General features: G+C 38.5%; 1 pseudogene; it reads left to right on the top strand.

Moving 5' to 3' along the window:
* The first annotated feature begins 6122 nt into the window (after positions 1-6122).
* On the top strand, positions 6123-6596 carry LOC149228756 (secreted RxLR effector protein 161 pseudogene; annotated as a pseudogene).
* The last annotated feature ends 12737 nt before the right edge of the window (positions 6597-19333 follow it).

Genomic DNA, 19333 nt, shown 5'->3' with positions numbered 1-19333 from the left:
TTGGCCAAGGCACTAAAACGGAGGAAACGGTCCGATCCGCTTCAAATTTTGGCTGAAGCTACCTTGAAGGAGCATGGTGCTCAATGATGCACTTCCAGCTCAAATTTCAGGAAATTTTGAGCAATTTTGGTCAATTTTGACTTTTTTGTGCCACACACAGGTTTTTGCTCTCAACGCGTAGCGCGCCGCGCGCTACCTTGAAGATGGGCAAGTCCATTTCTCAAAAACTCAGCATTTTTGGATTTTTCATGACAAATTACACTTGCTTAGCAATTGCCAAGACATTTCATCAGGCTTTGAGCCCTCATAAGGTCAAAAAACATGCAAAAAATGACTTTCTGCCACTTTTTGGACACACAGGGAGCAGTCTTGGGAGATTGCAATTTTGGAGGGGCAAATGACCACCAAATTGAGAAATTCCACTTGGGCGGGAACGTAAACATCCAGATATTTCCAACAAGCCTACTTTTGCCTCATTTGGATACCGGGAAGTGCCTCAAAATTTGGATCAAAGGCGCGCTACACGTTGAGAATTGGGGCGCTACACATCAAGGAAATTTGCCAGATTTTCACCTACAGCTCAGCAAAACGCAGATTTGACTAGTTTTGACTTTTTGGAGTGATTTTTCATCCTCCTTGATGTAATTGATGTAATTTTATGATGTCATGGCACTTATTTATCTTTTCTATAAGATTCATTCATAAAAAGTCAAAAATTTAATGAATGAATTGGTTTCCTAGCTTATAGAGGCAAGTTGTTTTGACTGCCTAGATTTTAGTGCTCAGTTTAGAATTGGTTGAAACAGCTCCTAGAAGGATGAGCTCAACCCCTAGAGGCAAGGAAAGGTGTTATCTTGCCTATATTATGTATTTTCTTAGTCATTTTCATGGTTGGACTCTTGAGGGATAAGCTTCTATTGTATTACACTTTGTACCTCTGCAATTTTGGCAAAGGAAAGACCAGGGTTTTGCAGCACTATTTGGGATTCCTGTGGTTATTTGTGTTGATGGTGTGCTTCTCTCATGTACTTGTAACTGTGTTATGTGTATCATTTTCCCACTTTTCTTTTCTGCACATTAAGTAAATGAAGTGTTAAGGTAGAATTCATAATTTATATGCTCTGCCTTTAAGTTTGCTTAATATCTATGTTTTCCTCTGTCTAAAGAGAACTCTCGAAAGTTTCTTGCTCTCTTTAGCTCCTCACTGGTCATTCCTATCCATTCAATTAAATCAAAGGCATCAAGACAATCTCATACCTTGCCCCAAAAAGACCTTTGCAAAAGCTGTGTCCCATCCCTGCACCCAAAATTGCTCTCCCTCTGTTTTCCACCAAAACCCTAAAAATCTGAAATCAAACCTTCTCAATCAGTTTACTAGCCTAAAATCAGTGTTCTTTATTGGTCATCTCCGCCCTTTGAAGACCTTTTGCCGAGATAGACCCGGAGAGAGCCCTCTCTTGCCCCGTAGGGCTAGCTACGAGGCTAAGTGGTTTGATGTTGCCTTGGATTTTGTCTTTTTCAGCCTGAGGCCAAATTCAAGTGCTAACACAATGAACTATGCAAGATACCTGTGCAATAGATTATTGCTTGAGAGCTATTAATTGAAAATTTATAAATAATATTCAGCAGAACATTAAAAACTATATTACCATAAAATACCGGAGATGAACACTGTCATCAATAAAACCCCTAAGACTTTTGCATTATATTATTCCAGAAATATTACAAGAGAGCTTCGAGAGCTAGTACACGATCTAAAAGATCAGATGATTTGAATAACAAGTGACCTCTAGTTTATAGATCAATTCTCCAACAGCTAGTTGGCTTGATTTCCGTCAAAGTAATCTCAACCGTTGAAAAATATTTAATTATCTTTTAATCTCCTCCGTCAAAATTATTTTATTTTTGATAAAAATCGAATTTTTCGTTTAATTGAATTTTAATCAACTCAAAAATAATTATTTTGAGTTGATTTCCTCAAAACATTATCTTTGACTTAACCAAGGCCCAAGGGTCCAAAATCTCTTGAATTTTTCAATATTACCTTGGCTGGGGACCTCCAAAAATTAAATTTTTTAGAACCCGCGAATTTTTTATTTCGGGGAATTAATTATTTCTAGGACTTAAAATTAATTAAATTTCTGGCTTAGGATTTTAATTTTTTTTTGCTAGAAAATTTAATTAATTGACTCATGAGGGGATTAATAATTTTTCCAACCCTTAAATAATTTAGCCATGGTGTCTAAATATGAGGGACCATGCACTAAGATATTTTTTACATCAAGATATTATAATTTAATACATGAAGGGGGAATACCCCTTCGTTATAGACCCTCATTTTTAAAACCCCATTATGCGACTTAATATGATCTAGTAGAACAAGTAATTTGTGATAAAAAATTTTAGCCAATTAACTTAAATTACTCCCAAATTACTTTTACAGAGACTCGACTAGAACACTAGGACTTATCTAAGATCATGATGACAAAATCCACCCTAGCTTTGAGATGAGGTTGGAGGGAAAAACTTTATCGATTATTTATGTTTAGAAACACACATGAATCAGTGAGATGAAAAACCTTCTAGGATAGAAATCGTCACCAAAAAAGTAGGCTTACCTAGGTTATTACATACACAAACAGTCTTACTAGGATCATTTACATTGTAAACATGCAGAATGGGTTTAAAACTTCATGTAAATGATGATTGATGATGATGATGAAATCTGGATGATCTCACTGCTTGAACATGATGGAATCATCTTGCAAAAATGTACATTGCTTTAGGGTAGTTGACGCAGAGTGGTCAACGACTCCAATGGAAGCTTGGAAACATGAGAAGCCAGATGTATCTTCTTTCAGGGTATTTGGTAGTCTTGCTTGGGAATTAATTCCAGATGAAAAACATAAATCCATAGAAAAAAAAGCCAGCAATTAATATTTGTTGGTTACTATGAGGACATAAAAGCTTATCCACTCCTCAATCCTCACTTTAAGGAACTTTTGTTCCAAATAGATGTTCATTTTGATGAAAATATCAGTCCAATATCATCTTCTTCCCCTACTACCTCATCTTCAATTGTTGATTATGGTTCTAATCATTGTGAGGCTTTTATAAATTTGGCAGAAGAAGAAAGCTCTACTAAAGTTCCTCAGCCAGAAGAAAATATTCCATGAACACCAATAGAACTTGTATAGGAGCAACCTATTCTGGATAATTCATTAAGGAAGATTCTTCATAAGAGAAAGCATCCTGATATATTTGGCTATGTTGCAGTTGAGTTTAGTTATCTATCCTCAAATCAACCACCGTCTGAAGGAATCTCTATTTTGAGTCATGCCTTTCAGAGGATACACAACAATTCTCTGATGTTGTTGGAAAACCTAAGTAGGAAGCTGCCATGAGAGAATATTATTCTTCTTTGATGAAGAATCATACTTGGTATCTTGTTTCTCTTCCAAAGGGACACAAGTTGGTCCGTTGCAAGTGGGTCTACAGAACCAAATATGAAATAGATGGATCTGTAGACAAACATAAGGCATGTCTTGTGGCTGAGGGATTTTCACAGGTTAAAGGAATTGACTATTCTAAGACTTTCACTCCTATCACTAAGATGGATTCTATTCATCTTGTGCTTTCTCTTGCAACCTCCCAAGGTTGGTCAGTTTACCAAATGGATGTTAAGAGTGCTTTTCTACATGGTGATCTACATGAGGAGATTTACATGGAGAAATCCCTTGGTTTTGTGTAGGATCATTCATTTGTCTACAGGTTTAGCCAATCTTTTTATGGTCTCAAAGAAGCTCCTAGAGCTTGGTTGATCCGAATGAAAAATGGTATCGACCCATGGTATTCATCCACCCATGGAATTTACCCATAGTATTGCAAGTGGCATCCACCTATGGTATACATTCACCCATAGTACTTTCCCATGGTATTGTATGTGACATCAACCCATGGTATTCATTCACCCATGGTATTTACCTACCCATGGAATTTACCCATGGTATTATAATAAAAAAATATTATAAGTAACAAGTCACATTTTGTAAAAGGACAGATTATCCACCACAATGTAGCCTTTAAATTTATTATCTGTTTCAATAAAGAAGAAGTTTTTTTGTGGTTTTGTTATTGTGTGTTCTCCTCTTTTCTTCTAGCATTTCAATTTTTTAGATCTTGGGGGCCTCCCCCCAAGATCCAATTCAATTTTTTAGATCTTGGGAGCTTCTCTTAAGATTCGGATCAGTGGTATCAGATTCAGGTTACGACTCCATGAGAATGAGTATTTGATGCATATTTTAGTTTCGAAATTTTGCATAAATCTTCAACAATATTCATGCACATGCTACGACCTCCATAGAGAACTTTCTTGGGCAAAGCGGGAAGAATTTTCTTTTTCATTTTTTTACAAGAATTTTTTTTTGGGCAGTGAGTTTACATATTATATCTGAAACTTATGGTATTTTTTTTACAAAAACAAAGAACAAATCTGGATTCTTTGCGAAACAATACCCAAATTCAAAAAAAAATTGGCCGAATCGGAGTCCAGATGAGGGAGATATCACTGATTTAAAATCAACTATGTTGCAGAATTTTGTTTTGATGACAATTCGTGGACAACGGCTCTTTTATCAGTTTTGTAGTTTTTGTGCATAATTTCAAAAAATTAATTGCATATTTGAGCTCCTCTTGAAAAATATCCCAATTTAAAAAAAAAAGGGCCGAATTGGAGTTCGGATGTGGGAGATATCGCTAATTTAAAATCAGTTATTTTTTTTCAGAACTTTTGTGATGACATAATAGTGGCAGCATGAATATGTGATTCTAGAGTGTCCAGATCAGGATTTCCAACTCATGGGAAGATACCGAATGGTCATTCTATTTCCAAAAACAGGCTATAATAAAGATTCTGAGTTACATTGACAGAGTTATGTCCATTTTAAATCTGGAGCAGCATTCAGAGCTGGTTCCCTTTAGAGACGTGCCCTCCCACCCCATGCTATGTAGGCACTTGCTACTTTATCAACAATCAACATCACAGTTATGGGTCAACCGCACAAAATCCTTCTCATCGAAGTCAATTTGCTAGGCCGCACACTATTAGTATCACAGTTGGTTACAAGCATTACAGGGTATCTCTATCCTCAGATCTTTGTTTGTCATGGTTATGGGTCATCCACAAACCCTCACTTCATCGAAGTCCATTTGCTAGGTTGCACATTGTCAGTATCACAGTTGGTCACAAGAATTACAGGGTATCTCTATCCGTGGATCTTCATTCATCATGGTTATGGGTTAACCACACAAAACCCTTCTCTTTAGTGGCTCTTCATATTCAACATAGGCTTCTCAGGAGGGAAATTCATGCAATGGAGACCATTCCTTATTAAGGAGGGAGGAATGGTCCGAATGGAAAATGGAATCTACCCATGGTATTCATCCACCCATGGAATTTATGCATGGTATTGCAAGTGGCATCCACCCATGGTACTCATTCACCCATGGTATTTTCCCATGGTATTGTATGTGACATCAACCCATGGTATTCATTTACCCATGGAATTTACCATAATATTATAATAAAAAAGGACTATAAGTAACAAATCACATTTTGTAAAAGGACATATTGTCCACCACAATGTAGCCTTTACAATTATTATCTGTTTTAATAAAGAAAAAGTTTTTTTGTGGTTTTGTTATTGTGTGTTCTCCTATTTTCTTCTGGCATTTCATTTTTTCAGATCTTGGGGGCCTCTCCCAAGATCCATTTCAATTTTTTAGATCTTGGGGGCCTTCCCCAAGATCCAGATCATTGGTATGAGAAGATGGATAATCTTCTGCTTTCCTCAGGGTTCAATCGTTGTCACTCTAATCCAACAGTCTACACTAAAAGACAAGGCTTTAATTTATTGATTCTAGTTTTGTATGTGGATGATTTGATCCTCATAGGGAGTTCTTCATCTATGATTCAGAATGTTAAGGAAGCATTGATGGGACAGTTTGCTATGACAAATCTTGGTCTTATACACTACTTTCTTGGCTTGTAGGTTCACCAATCTTCAAATGGAATCACCATCTTCCAACAAAAATATGCTCTTGATTTACTCCAACAATTTTGCATGGCTAATTGTAAGCCTTCACCTACTCCTTTTCAGTCAAGTGTTATTCTTACTACTAGTTGCACCACTCCCAGGGTGGATCCTACATTGTATCGCCAACTTGTTGGCAATCTACTTTATTTGACACACACCCGACCTGACATTGCCTATGCAATTAGGCTGGTATCTAGATTTGCTCAGGATCCTCATCAGAGTCACTGGAAAGCAGCAAAGCATATTCTCAGATATATTCAAGGAACTTCCAATTTTGGCATTCAGTACACTGTTGGTTCTCCTGAGCTTGTAGGTTTCATTGATTCTGATTGGGTTGGATCAGTGGATGATCAGAAATCCACCTCTGGATTTGTTTTCTGTCTTGGATCTGCTCCAATTTCTTGGTCCTGCAAGAAACAGTCAACAATTGCATTATCTACAACAGAAGTTGAGTATAGAGCTATAATTCTTGCAAGTCAAGAAGTTCTTTGGCTGCGATAGTTATTGCCTGAGTTTGGAATTTAGTAGGATCAACCTACTCTCTTATGGTGTGATAATCAAAGTGAAATACAAATCTCTACAAAACCTGTGGAGCATCAACAGACAAAACACATTGAAATTCATATGCACTTCATTCTCCAACTTATTCAAGATGGTGTTCTTAGACCTGGAACATGTAACTATTGAAGAACAAATAGAACATATTTTTACACAGTCCTTAGCATCATTAAGGTTTCTTCAGTTACAACATATGCTTGGAGTAAAGGAAGTTGTCCTTGGGGGGTCAACTTGAGTCCTCCTTCCTTTATTGCTTCATTTTCTTGCCTTCTTTCTTTCTTATGAAATGTTGTACATGGGTACCTAAAAATGCCTAGTTGTCAGGACCCATTCTTTGTGTTCTTTTTTCTTTATTTTCCTCCCTACATTTCGCTTATGGAGGGGTGTTAGAGTTCCAATAAATATTGAAACTTGTAAACTTACGTAGCGATCTTATCGGATGCATTGTCAGTCTTATCTTCATCTATCGAGTCATCAATCTTATCTTTTAGCGATCATTAGAAGCCTCTATTGTTCCTATAAATTAGGCTCGTGGATATAGCTCATTTTCTCAAGCAATGAAGTGTGTTTCTCTTCGTCCTTCATCTTGTGATCCCTTGGTAGAAAGATTGTTTAGCTTTGCAGTCTGATCCTTGGGTATTTTAATACTCTTTCATAATGAACTGTAATATTATGGAGTCATACTTTGAACACTTCTGCTCGATTCATTGTATTGATTCTTTTGAAGTGTAGGTAGTGTCTGTTGTGGTGTGAAGGTGAACTATGCAGTAATTTTTCCCACCTTCCAACCACATAAAGTAGATAAGATGAAGGCTTAATGTTACATGAGCCTCTCTTATCAGGTGTGACAAGATAAGCTCCTATTGGAAGACTTTGCAAGCGAAATTTCATTAACAATTTTATTCATTTGTAACAGTATAATCATCTAGAAAATTTTCCAAACTTTTTGTTACTCTTTGAGATATGGTAGTGATTGTGGTCTTCAGTTTTGCAAGAACGACCTCCTTGGTGATCTACTTGTATACATGGTTATATAATTATATATTAACATAGCTCTCTGGGCAATTCCTTTCGAAACATTTCAAATGAACTTACAACAACAATGCATAATGTTGTGAACGAGGGTTTTACTTGGATGTTTCCTGAAAGGTTGACAAGGCATACAGACATGTTAGCACTACTGCCAATGTGAAGCAAGAAATCAACACCTTTGCCATCATTAGAGGGTCAGCTTTGTCGATAAGCTTTATGTTACTTAAGAACATGGCTGAAAAAGAGACTTCTTTATGAACATACATGCAAATTTGTGATCCAATTAGCTACAACCGGGACAGAAGGTCTAATCACAAGTTCAGTTGTTTTTCGGAAGAAACTAAATGTGTTTGGCAGGGGGTTGAGCTAGAAATTCAGCCATTTTCCTTGTGTATATAGTTAAAAATATTTCCATAACAGTTGTTTTATTTTGATTTTAACAATGGAGAGTTCCACCTTCACTTACCACACTGTTATAGTTCACCAACTGCATCACAATTTGCCTTTAGACAAGAAGGGCATAGATATGAAACGCAGAATAATTCCAAAAAGTGATAGACAAGAACAAAAAATATTATGAATTCTAGGATCCAGTGGTTCTTTTTAGCAGTGAAAAGTCTGCACACAAATGACGAAGTCTAGACATGGAAAGACATTCACACACTATCTCGCATTGGAATTCTACATTTCAATTATTTGTTCACTATGTTAATGCAATTGAAGCTGTACTGAATTCTATGAATTGGATATGTGTTGCCATCAATCTAAAAAAGGAGAAAAATAATGCACATGAGTGCACGGTCCTGTGGTCGAGGCAGTCGGCTAACTCACACCCCGCCGATCTTCCATGCTTTTGCTGCGCTGCAGCCTATGTTGTTCATTTGCTATTGTATTCCGGTGATGTGACGGATGTGACAATTGTCAGCTTGTCTGATATGTATATGTACAAAAAAAGAGGGCCCCATATCACTTCTTCTGGGAACTAGCCCCTCCCATCTCTTAAAAAAAGGTGCTTGTCAAATTATTGTTAGTTCACGACAAAATTCGTAGGCATTTCTTTTTTCCTCATTAAATCCTATGTTTATGGTAGCTAATAGGATAACAAGGGATTCATGTTCCAGTTGAAACTGTATAAATTTTATTGTAGTTGATGCTGAGCAGATTTGACATTGTTCAACATCATATTGAAGCATGCTTTTACTTGGGATGCATTGGCTAGTTTTGGGGAGTAAGTGTACCCGAAACCAGGGGTGGGGTTCTTGTAACTGATTCGCACACCTAAGCACTGGAAATCAATTCGGGTTATTTTCAAACACATCCTTTTGAACCCAGTTCTGGTTCAAGTATGGAGAACCTGATAGTCTGAAAATTAAAAATGGGTTCTTTCTTTGGGACGGTTACTCGGTACTCCATAAAAAGGTGTGTGGTTCTGGTTCCCCAAACACCAGTACTTGGAGGGTATTTAGTAAGTCACGGGATGTTTTTTTTGTGCTATATTTTTAATAAAACATTAAAAATTGATGAATGGCTTTGTGGTCCCACCCCCCCACTAAACCCTAGCGTTCACTAAACCAAAAAAATTGTAGTTGCTTTGTTTAATTTGCATTGCTTATGGGTTATGGCATTTGCAGCTGAGAGAAGAGGATAGCACCAAGAGGAGAAGGTGCGGCAATGAAAGGAGAAGGAGAAGGCGCTGACAGTGAAAGGAGAAGGAGAATGATGAGCTTGTTGACTGATGAAAAAGAATCCTTCCCTATGAGAGTTTTTTGACTAATAATTTTGGTGATGTTGATGATATGGAGTGAGGAAGTCAAATTAATTATTTTGAACCCTGTTCATTGTTTAGTTTCACTTTTTTTTGGAATTTTCTATTTCATGAAATGTCTTGAGGCAAATTTTGAATGTAGTGTGACAATGGATTCTTGCACATATAATATATATCTATTATCATGATTTATATTTCTCTACTTGATATTAAATTTGAATTTGTTTTTTGAATTTTCTACTTCATAAAATGCTTTGAGACAAATTTTGAATGTAGTATAACAATGGAGTCTTGCACATATAATTAGGCCGATAGGTCTTTCCTATGCATCAACAATTGTCAACACTTTTACTCTTCTCTGTTCGATCAACTGAGACACTTTCAATGGTTGATTTGAAGTGTGACTACTTTTTTCAAATATCGGTTGAGTTGCCAAGATATTTTTACTGCTTTTTCCATCTTCCTTGGCTTTTGGCAAGCACTGGCTTGTTGCAATTCCCCTTCTTGGGCTTGTAAAAGCAGCGGCGCGATTGATTTATGGGGAGATCAATTCGCACAGAGTAGGGAAGGGTCTTGGCTTATTTTTGCACGACTGAGAAGCAGGCAAAGGTCAGTGTACACAAGATTCTACATGTAAGTCTGTCCTGTTCAGCTATATTATTATATCTGGATTCTACTATGTTATTCCTGTTTTTACAGTTGCGGAATAATTTCGTTCAATAAGAGCAGCACATTGTTCTTTAGTACGGTTGTGGATTTTTTAAATATGACTGGTGGAGAAGAGGATTCTTCTGAGCTTCCGGTTCGAAAATGTTGTTTATTATTTTGTTTGTACTGTCAAGAGACATTTTGTTGTGTAACGGAATCGATCTGTTAACTGGTTAGAAATAGCTGTAGCTTCGGCTGTCAAATTTGTCTTATATACTAGAACCAGGATTTTCTTTCTGAAGGCCTAGCTTTGAGCTGGCATTCTCAGACGGACTTGATTATGCCTTTTTCACCAAAATATGGAAGTAACGGATCTGGAATTTGCCGATGGAACCAGAAATTTAAAGAATCAGTCTGTGGTTTTGAATTTTCAAGTATTCTGTCTATTTTTCAAGAATCAGTCTGTATGTTGGATTTCGAAGTGATCTTTCAGTTGTTCTTTATTTTGAGTCAAAGTTTTGATTCAAAATTTTGAGAAAAGATCTGTCTGCAACTTGCATTTAAGCAGAATACTCGAATAGTTGGGTTTGAATAAAAGGAACGGATTGGAACTTGTATTTGAGCAGAATGAACACATAGCTTGGTCTGAAATAAGCATTTGAAGGCAGTTTTTTTGAAAGATAGAATGGGAATTTTGCTACTGAGATAATTTTTCAAGGATGTGAAATTGAATTTAGCAGAATTAGCCAATATTTGACAACACCAATGTTGATCTCTCAGGCCAGTTTATTTATCCATTTACGTAAAAATTTATGAAGAGACGACACGCACATGGAGTGGAGGATAGCTATACAAAATAATATATAAAAGATTTAGAGGTTTCTTTTAGAAGCTAAATTTTTTCTTGAAGAGAACATAATGTTTTCATTTAGTATTAGCAGATAGCAACTCTTCATAAGGATCTTCATTTATCTCAGTATAAGTCGATCGCAATTATGGAGGAGGAAAAAAATCGAAGTGATTTACTCAGAAATGTAGTACAGCCTCCTTCCTTGCGGGTCAGTAGTAGTTTGAAGGCCACGTTGTCAGGCAGGTTGACTCCTCGTAGTTCTCCTTTTCAGAAGTCTCAATCCAGCAAGACTCCAAGAAAAGATGTGAGGTTTTATGCAAAACCTCTTCAGTGGATTCGAGGCCGGTGCTTGCTGCCGTGGTTGGTCATAATTGGGTTATGGAGTTACCTGGGCTTTCATATTCAATCTAAATGGGCTCACAGTGGAGATAGAGAAGGGTTTAGCGGATTTGAGTCTTGAGTTGATGCTGATCAGGATTTGGGAAGCCATCTTTTCGTTAAAGATCACGTCGTTTTCAATGGAGTAAAGAAACAAAACCTCATAATGTGCAGTCATTGAGGTTTAATTCCAGCCATTCAGAAAACACGAAAAGAAGAAATATAGGTGGTGAAGTGCTTTCTACAGTTAAAAAGGTCGGGCTAGAACGTAAGTCTCAAGTAAGTTTTGAAAAATGGTTTTGGAAGGGCAATCCGGGAGTCATACACGATAAAGTCGAAAGTCAAATGTAGAAAAAGAGCAACGAAGCCTTTCAAAAGACCACTGGAGTGAAAATTTCGAGGAGCAGTTATAATTCATCTAATTCATCAGCAGATCAGGACAGTTTAAGACATATTGCAGAATCCCTTCCAAATCATACTTCCCACAAAAATGTTGGGATAGGTAGCAAAGGTGGAATGATAGTCAAAGGAAATAATACAGTGTCGAAGAATACCATAATTGAAACAGGAGGCACAAATGCTAGAGTCGCAAGAAATACTTCCTTTGGTCTCCTGGTTGGACCTTTTGATAAAATTGAGGACAAGGTTTTAGGATGGAATTCTAAGAAAAGGTACGGTACATGCAACAGAAAAGGCTTATTTGCGCATGCTGCGAGAGGAAGGTCATTCATTGTGGTACTTCATGAACTGTCCATGACTGGTGCTCCCCTTTCCATGATGGAACTTGCAGCTGAAATTTTGAGCTATGGAGGAAGAGTCTCTGCTATAGCATGGAGTAAGAAGGGTGGCCTTATGGCAGAACTTTTCAGGCGAGGTATAAAAGTGTTGAAGGACAAAGCGGTTCCGAGTTACAGAGTAGCTATGAAGACCGATATTGTCATCGTTGGCTCTGCTGTTTCTGCATCATGGATTGGTATGAAATGCTTACTCCATAGTTTACATCATTTTGTTTCTAGTAGGTTTCATTTGTAATGTCATATTTAGCATGGTTTTGAATATTATATTTTGACTTTCTAATCGCAATATACAATTATGGTTTTCAAATGTAGTATCATTCTATACATGTATATTATTCTTTATAAAATATAATAATAATATTATGATTTCTAATGGAATTAACTTTTTAATAGCAATATATCAACATATAGAATTATGGTTTTCAATGTAGTGTCATTCTATATATGTATATTATTCTTTATAAAATATAATAATAATATTATGGTTTCTAATGGAATTAACTTTTTAATAGCAATATATCAACATGTTTTCTAATATTATGTTTCGACTTTCTAAATGAAATATACAATTATGGTTTTCAATGAAATATATTGGCAGGGATAGTCATGGTGGTTATTGCCTTGGTCACTAGCAAGCTTTGTATATGCTTTGCCATTTATAGAGGTTTCTTGATTTTGGGTAATTAACTTAACCTCTTGATTTTGGGTAATTAACTTACTCTAAAATGAAATAATACATTCAATGTGTTCCTTGTAATATAGATATAAACAAAACATCTAAAGAAAAGTAATTGCACAATGATCCAGTCCAAGTAAACAAAGTTTTCCACAAACCAATTAACTCTTCTAGAAAAATTCAACAATTCCAATTTAATAATCTTATCGGCCTCTCTTTGTACCTTTTGGGACAATTGCTAGTATATATCTATTATCATAATTCATATCTCTGCTTAATATTACATTAGAAATTTCCATATAAATATTCAAGTTTTATTCTTTTATAAATTAAAAGATTTCAAAATTAAAAATTTATAATTCAAATTAATTAATTAATTATATTATATATATATATATATATATATATATATATATATACCCTCGATGAACCCACATCCTGTTTCAAAAAGTTATGTCCCCGTCCCCGTACCCGAAACCGCGTTTCCTGGCAACTTAGATAACAAGTCCCATTTGTGATCTACTCATGTGTCAATTGATTATTTTGGATTGATATGATTGTAAGATTCCACCTTTTGTTGTTAACAAGTTGAGTTTAGTAACTGCCTCGAGGCTTACACTATATATCAGAAGTTATTGATGTCCCCACTAACTTTAGTTAGCCGTCATAGTAAGTGATGACTGCCAATTTGACCTGCATGGCCATTTTTGACAACATTGAATATTGATATGCCTCGTGGCAATATCATCCCCTTTGAACAACACTGTTTTACGAAGAAAATTGGCCCCTTAAGGAGGGAAGTTAGTAAACAAATTTTCAAAATAAATCCAAATTAGTGGAGCTTTATCTGATTTTTCAGGGAATCTTCAAATAAAGATTTGGTTTTCATAGTTCATACTTAGGCAGGATATAAGAAAGCTCTTACTTAATGCTTCATTGCAGCATACTTTCATATATTTCTCGGCAGCACCTGCTGTGAGAAAATAGTGGGCAAGCAACCTAGGAAAAACTGAGCCAATGTTCCCTTGAATTCATTTGTCCCTCAGATGGAAGTAATTATACGAGTTGTATAAGATGGACAATGATGGTTCACTAACGAACTTATTAGTTTTAAAAGCCGAAGCAAAGACACCGTGTTCCCCTTGTAAATGTGTTAGGAAACCTGCACAGATGAATCTAACTAGTAAAGGTTGAACACACAGCTTTGCAGAGCAAAAACACTAAAAGAAAATCGAAAGAAGAAAAGAATGATGCATTCGAAAATATGTTACAATGCTCATGATATAGCATCACTGGGTGAAGATCCCAAGGTAATGCACTATAGTGGTGATCAATGAGAAGAATCAACACCTACAACAAGTTCCGGAGATAACTAGTCAATTGCGGAGTTAAAGAAGGAGAAAATCAAGGAGTAAATCATGCAAAAGGAATCTTGCATGCAATCCCATGCTCTAACTAAGAGTCCACATGTAGGTGTGTAGTAGTTCCAACATGCAAAAGGAATCTTGCATGCAGTCCCATGCTCTAACTAAGAGTCTGCATGTAGGTGTGTAGTAGTTCCAACACCCTCCCTGAACACCACTATGGGGAAAAATAGAAAATGGGCCCTGGCAACTAAGGCCAAAGGTCACCCAAAATACAGTGCAACTTGTACTAAAATTGAGGAAAGAGGGAAAACCTCGTGGGAAAACCCCCCCCTCAAAATACAATGTAATCAAAAGAAAAGAGGAAGAAAAATACAGTTGCTAAGCAATCCTGTCCTTCACTCCAAGACGATCACGCAAAGAGCGAAACTTCTGCTCAGTGAATGTCTCGGTGAAGATGTCTACAGTCTGTTCTACTGAAGGACAGAACTGCAAATCAATGACCCGATCATGTACTAAGTCTCTGATGTAGTGCATATGGATCTCTATGTGCTTCGCCCGCTGCCGCTGTACTGGATCCCTGCAAAATTTGAGAGTGCTCTGGTTGTCACACCAGATGACAATGGGCTGGTGGAACTGGACGCCCAACTCAGTGAGGAAGTGTTGTAGCCACAGAGCCTGAATGGTGATGTTGACTACTCCTCGGTACTTAGCCTCAGCTGAAGAGAGAGCAATAGCAGCCTGCTTCTTGCTCGACCAACAGATAGGGCCAGATCCTAGACTGAGTGAATATCCGGAGGTGTACTTGCGATCAATGTTGTCTCCTGCCCAATCAGAATCTGTGAAGCCAAGGAGATTCAATGCACTGCTTGCTGCATAGTGAATCCCGAAGGTGATGGTGCCCTGCACATATCGGAGGATGCGCTTGGCAGCATTCCAGTGTAGCTCATGCGGCTCCTGCATGTATCTGGAAACTGCCCCTACTGCATATGAGAGATCTGGTCTGGAGTGGGTGAGGTACAATAAGCTCCCCACTAGTTTTCGGTAGAGAGTGCTGTCAACTAATGGAGTTTCACCTCCATCCTCAAGGTGGACCCCAGACAAAGAAGGAGTCGGTGCTGGCTTGCAGTCAGTCATGCGAAATCTCTTGAGGAGATCCCGTGCATACTTAGCCTGAGAGAGTTTGATGCCTGTGGCATTCTGGCTGATCTCAAGACCAAGAAAGAAGTGTAATGGACCCATGTCCGTCATCAAGAACCTATCATGCAAGGCCCTCTTGACTGTAGCAATGGCTGAAGCCGAGCTGCCAGTGATTAGGAGATCATCTACATACAAAACTAAGATAAGAAGAGAATCATGTGTCCTAAGCATGTAAACATTCGGATCAGACTTACATCTTTCAAAGTTTTGTGATAAGAGAAAAGAATCCATCTTCGTGTACCAAGCTCTCGGGGCCTGCTTAAGGCCGTAGAGAGATTTCTTCAGTCTGCAGACCAAAGATGAATCCTGAATGAAACCATGTGGCTGCTCCATGTAGATCTCCTTAGATAGGTCTTCGTGAAGAAAGGCATTCTTCACATCCATTTGATGTACTTCCCACCATTGGGCAGCCGCAATGGCAAGTGTAAGGCGTATGGAATCCATCTTTGCTACTGGAGCAAAGGTCTCGTCATAATCAATGCCATGCACTTGTTGGAAGCCTTTGGCTACTAGCCTTGCTTTCCATCTGGTGATTTTCCCATCTGCAGCACTCTTGGTCCTGTAGACCCATTTGCATCGGACAAGTATCATTCCCGAAGGAAGGGGGGACCAGATCCCAAGTTTGGTTCTCGAGGAGGGAGTTATACTCCTCCTCCATGGAGGACTCCCAAGATGGATGCTCGACAGCCTCAGCATAAGACTGTGGATCAGAAGACTGAACCAAATGACAATGCCAGGAGGGCGATGGTTCAGTGGTAGTGAGGACAAGAGGAGGCTCAATAAACTCTTAGCTAGTCCTCTGCAGATCAGAATTATCCCCCACAAGACCATTTCTAGTAGCTGGTTGGTCTTGTGCATATATCTCACGTAAGCTCCTTGTTCTCTGATTTATGACAGGGGAATATGATTCACTGCTGGAAGCCCGATCTGGGCTTGGATGTGGATGATCATTTGCATGCACTAGATTTGTATCTGAAGACTCTGTCTTTACATCTGCATGCTCTTCCTTGGCATCTGCATGATCTGTATCTGCATCTGAGTGCACTGAGTCATCATCTCGGACATGAGGTAGATAAAAAGTGTCTACATGCGGCGCTTGAGGTGCATGCAAGAGACTTTCCTCAAATTTGACACTTCGCTCAATGATGAGCTTGTCCGTAGAGGGAATCAGGAGTCGATATCCCTTCACACCATCAGGGTATCCAACAAAGATGCACTCAATGCTATGTGGATCAAGAGCTTTCCTCTTTTCAGAGGGGATACGGGCCCATGCTCGAGAGCTGAAAACACGGAGGTGAGTGACCTCTGGTTTAGTGCCGCTCCAAGCCTCAAAGGGTGTTTGATCCTTGATAGACCTATGAGGAGATCTGTTCTAGATGTAGTTAGCACAATTAAGTGCTTCGGCCCAGAGCTTATGAGGCAGTGACTTGGCATGCAACATGCAGGAAGCCATCTCTTTGAGAGATCGGTTCTTTCTCTCAGCAACTTCGTTCTGCTGCGGAGTGTATGGAACTGTGTACTGCAACTGTATGCCAAACTGAAGGCAAAGGTTTCGAAGTGCTGTGTTAACATATTCCCCCCCATTTTCTGTACGGAGGGCTTTGATCTTTCTCTCTAACTGTGTCTCAACTAGTGCTTTGAAATCTTCAAAGTCCTCAAAAACTTCAGATTTGTTCCTGAGAAGATACACCCAAGTATACCGTGAGAAATCATCAATAAATGTAAGCACATACCTTGCTTTGTTGATGGAAGGATGAGGAAAAGGCCCCATGAGATCACTATGGATCAGATCTAGAGGAGAGGATGCTCTGTGAGTCTTGCCGGTGTCAAACTTTTCTCTAGGATGTTTGCCAAGAACACACCCTTCACAAACTCCTTTGGAGAAACTGATATTTGGCAAGCCTTCCACCATCTCATTCCTGCTTAGCTACTGCATATACCTGTAATTTAAGTGACCAAACCTCTCGTGGCAAAGCCTACTACTATCATCAACATGTGTAAGCAATAAGGAGGATTCAGACTCAATAAATTCAGAAAATGTATACAGTCTGGCTCCATTGTTTACCTCACCAGTTGTAATTTTGGCGCTGCTATGTAGATCATATATGTTCACTACATCTGGAGTGAATTCCACTCTCTTTCCGGTGCCAGAATGAGTGATTTGATAAACTAAAAGCAGGTTTACCGAAAGTTTTGGAACATGAAGCACATCTTCAAAGCTTCCGTGTAAAAGTTCCACTCTACCTTTTCCGGTGACCTCAATAGGTGAGTCATCTCCCATGAGGATGGGAGGTCCTTTGCATGCATCCAAAGAGGAATAGACTTCCTTTGCATCAGCCATATGATGTGATGCACCAGAATCTATAATCCATGCATCAGGAGAAGAATTACTTGCAACTAAAGCATGAAAATTGTTACCTTTCCCGTGTGGCGGATCCTCAGTTTTCTTCTTGGCGCCTTGAGGGATGTGGTCCCCAAGGTTGTGCTTCTGAAGGATTTCTGCCATTTGGTCAATTTGTTTCTTCATGCAAGAAGATTCTGGATGGAATCCTTTTTGACAATAGGTGCATCTGTTTCCTTTCTCCCCTTTCTCATTTCTCGAGCCGGAGGAGTCATTGAAGGGCTTGGTGTACCCTTCCTTCTTTGGATGGAAATGTGCTTTTCCTTTGCCTTTTTGCTGCTGATTTTTCTGATTTGAATCAGATCTGTGATTTTTATTATGGCTGCCATCATGCACAGCAAGTGCATGTGCTTTTGGAGGTTTGATTTTCCCCATGCCAATGAGTTTATCTTGCTCAAAAATAAGGGAGTCCATAAATTCTTTGAGAGAAGGCATAGTGTAGGATTTACCTGTTGCGAGCCTTAATGAATGAAATGTAGACACAAAGACGGAGTATTCCGGTCCGAGCTTTGACATAATAGAGAGAACTTGGCGACTCTCCTCCTTGGATTTGTCAATTCCACAACCCTTGAGTTGCAGCAATAGATCATTATATTTGGTGAAGAAGTCTTGAATTCTGTCATAGTTCCGTGGATCCAATGATAGCAGCTCCACTTCGAGCAGATGTCCTTTCATCTCATCCTGTTTCCCGTAGAGATCTTCAACCTTTTTCCAAATATCATTGGGAGTATTGCAGGCAGATAGATGAAACTGCAACTCTGGAGAGATGCACATGCATATGGATCCTTGGGCCTCATCCATACGGTTGAGGTACTTGGATTTCTCTATGGCTGAAGTGGGTTCCACTTCTGTAGCCATGGTAATCATGTACAACACTTTATGACGAAGGTATCGAGCCATTTGGTCCTTCCATTCATGATAGTTGTACAGTGTTAGGATCAATGCTTTGGGAAACTCCATTTTTCTGTCAATCTTTGATCTCCAAGCTGTAATACTTGCAAAATAAAGTACTGGTGCGCCTTTTATCTAGCAACCTGTGGGCTCTGATACCATGTAAATGTGTTAGAAAACCTGCACAGATGAATCTAGCTAGTAAAGGTTGAACACACAGCTTTGCAGAGCAAAAACACTAAAAGAAAATCAAAAGAAGAAAATAATGATGCATTCGAAAATATGTTACAATGCTCATGATATAGCATCACTGGGTGAAGATCCCAAGGTAATGCACTATAGTGGTGATCAATGAGAAGACTCGACACCTACAACAAGTTTCGGAGATAACTAGTCAGTTGCGGAGTTAAAGAAGGAGCAAATCAAGGAGTAAATTATGCAAAAGGAATCTTGCATGCAATCCCATGCTCTAACTAAGAGTCCGCATGTAGGTGTGTAGTAGTTCCAACATGCAAAAGGAATCTTGCATGCAGTCCCATGCTTTAACTAAGAGTCTGCATGTAGGTGTGTAGTAGTTCCAACACCCCTTAGGGTTGAAACGGGGTCTCATAAAGAGTAGGTGCTCAGCTTGTTTCAGAGAGCTTTCGTTTTCCTCCTGCCTGCAGCTTTGTTCCTCCT

The sequence above is a fragment of the Pinus tabuliformis genome, chromosome J (genome assembly GCF_031772625.1).
Source record: "Pinus tabuliformis cultivar Carrire ecotype Pingquan chromosome J, CPIR1, whole genome shotgun sequence".
NCBI lineage: Eukaryota > Viridiplantae > Streptophyta > Pinopsida > Pinales > Pinaceae > Pinus > Pinus tabuliformis.
The sequence above is the reverse complement of the archived record's forward strand: the minus strand, read 5'-3'. Positions and strand labels throughout refer to the sequence as shown.